The sequence below is a fragment of the Schistocerca cancellata genome, unplaced genomic scaffold, assembly GCF_023864275.1.
Source record: "Schistocerca cancellata isolate TAMUIC-IGC-003103 unplaced genomic scaffold, iqSchCanc2.1 HiC_scaffold_674, whole genome shotgun sequence".
In the NCBI taxonomy this organism is placed as follows: Eukaryota; Metazoa; Arthropoda; class Insecta; order Orthoptera; family Acrididae; genus Schistocerca; species Schistocerca cancellata.
The window spans coordinates 630,001-632,500 of record NW_026046685.1 but is presented as its reverse complement, the minus strand read 5'-3'; the positions used below and the strand labels follow the sequence as shown (position 1 = coordinate 632,500).

General features: G+C 56.7%; 1 non-coding gene across 1 annotated transcript in view; it reads right to left on the bottom strand.

Moving 5' to 3' along the window:
• The window catches only part of LOC126138937 (small subunit ribosomal RNA), a 1,909-nt gene extending 1,528 nt beyond the window's left edge, over positions 1–381 (bottom strand). The window contains exon 1 of the ribosomal RNA XR_007528427.1: positions 1–381. This exon is cut by the window's left edge and continues 1,528 nt beyond it. This is a non-coding gene — a ribosomal RNA (small subunit ribosomal RNA).
• Between the last annotated feature and the right edge of the window lie 2,119 nt (positions 382–2,500).

Sequence of the window (2,500 nt, the reverse complement as noted above, 5' to 3'; positions counted from 1 at the left end):
CCCGTTACCCGTTACAACCATGGTAGGCGCAGAACCTACCATCGACAGTTGATAAGGCAGACATTTGAAAGATGCGTCGCCGGTACGAGGACCGTGCGATCAGCCCAAAGTTATTCAGAGTCACCAAGGCAAACGGACCGGACGAGCCGACCGATTGGTTTTGATCTAATAAAAGCGTCCCTTCCATCTCTGGTCGGGACTCTGTTTGCATGTATTAGCTCTAGAATTACCACAGTTATCCAAGTAACGTGGGTACGATCTAAGGAACGATAACTGATTTAATGAGCCATTCGCGGTTTCACCTTAATGCGGCTTGTACTGAGACATGCATGGCTTAATCTTTGAGACAAGCATATGACTACTGGCAGGATCAACCAGGGAGCTGCGTCAACTAGAGCTGAGCAGCCGGCCGCCCGGGAGTGTGTCCCAGGGGCCCGCGCGAACACGCAAGCGTCCGCTCAATTATTCTGCAAACAGGAGGAGGCTGAGCTCCCCTGCACAATACACCTCGAAACCCTCTCAGGTCCCGGCGGCGCGCAGCGCCGTCCTAAGTACTTGGTCGGGTTCGAGAGAGGCGCAATCGCCCGGAGTTAGGCGAGTAGACGCTTTAGGTGCGACCACCCGTGCTCCCAACTGAGCTTGCCGCTGCCGACAGAGGCCCGGGAGCGTGCTGTCGTGGCATTGCCGGCGGGAGACAACACGCGCCACCTACGGTGACCGGCAGCTCCAACGCCAGCGCCACAGAAGGGCAAAGGCCCCACGTGGGTGCCGAAGCGAACTCTCCCAGCACAGCGCACGTGCCAACACGTCTGCACAACTGCGATACAAACCACCAGCGAGAACCGCTGGGGCGACCGAGCAGCAGACGGCGTCGCGGCGCCGAGTGCCGGGCGGCGGCGCATCCTCAACGCACACAGTCCTCAGTCGGACCAGCACACTGCAGATGTCCACCGCGCTTCGCACCGGGCCCGCGAGGACCCACTTTGGCCGCCCGGCGCCGCGCGCAGGGTGCCCCGGCGCGCAGCTGCGCCGCCTGCCGCGTCCGTCGGCCGGCGCGCCTGCCACTGGGCGCCCCCACCAGCCGGCTGTAGCGCGTGCGCCCACGCACCGCGCGGCCAGCACGCCGGGCGGCCCCCCCTCACCGGCCGGGGACGGTCCCACCCAGCCACCGCCGCGTATCGCTTCACACACAGATTTGCCCTTACTGATTTACCTCCAGCAACAACAACCGTACCACAATGGGTTTACCAGTTGTTCATTTGCGTAACGTCACTAGCAAACGTAGACGTCCATCCCAGTTTGCAAATGCAACGATTATTGCATACCTGTCTGTTAGGTGTCACGACACACTACGTCTGCCCACATACACGCAACAAAATGTGCACGACTAGAGAACACGTGGGAGGTGGCCCCCTACGTATGCGATGTCCATTACGAGACCGACTGTCAACCAGCATCTGTACCATGTCGCAGATGTGGAACGCGGTGCACCATGCTATCACACTGTGTGAGAAGAGACGACTACGTTTGAATACACGCGCCACTACATCAACAGACGGCTCATGCTGATCGCCATCCAGGGCGTCCGTTACTCCCACACGTCTCTATGGCGTACCACACTGCAATGTAGCTGTTATGGGGAGACGGCACGTGGCTGAGTGCACAACATTTGGACCGTATGGTTCGCTGTTGTTGGGCGCAGTCGTTGTACGGTCACACATGTGCCACAGCGTATCATTCAGTACATACGGACCTATGTGCAGTACAATGTGAGGGTTAAGCTTACGACATCAGCGGACAGTGGACACAGGCCGTACCACGACGTAGACTGAGCGCTTCGACATGCGAATGCCAGTGAACAGCTGCGAAGGGCATTGAACACGCAAGCACCTGAACGACCAGCGTGCGAAGGCAGGGGGGAGGGGGGGGGGCGATGTACATCCTGCAGTCGTCCACATTACAGTGTACAGCGGGAGCATGTCAAAAGTAAGCAACACTTGCGAAGTGTTGAACATGAAACGATACACAAGAGGGTGGGCGGTGCGAGTAGCGAACTATATTCAGAGGGTTGTGGTTAGACAACACTAGATTAATGTAACGTGTCATATGCCAATTACAGAGCAGGTTAAGGCACAACGTGGGTTAGGTTAAGGCACAACGTGGGTTAGGTTAAGGCACAACGTGGGTTAGGTTAAGGCACAACGTGGGTTAGGTTAAGGCACAACGTGGGTTAGGTTAAGGCACAACGTGGGTTAGGTTAAGGCACAACGTGGGTTAGGTTAAGGCACAACGTGGGTTAGGTTAAGGCACAACGTGGGTTAGGTTAAGGCACAACGTGGGTTAGGTTAAGGCACAACGTGGGTTAGGTTAAGGCACAACGTGGGTTAGGTTAAGGCACAACTTGGGTTAGGTTAAGGCACAACTTGGGTTAGGTTAAGGCACAACTTGGGTTAGGTTAAGGCACAACTTGGGTTAGGTTAAGGCACAACTTGGGTTAGGT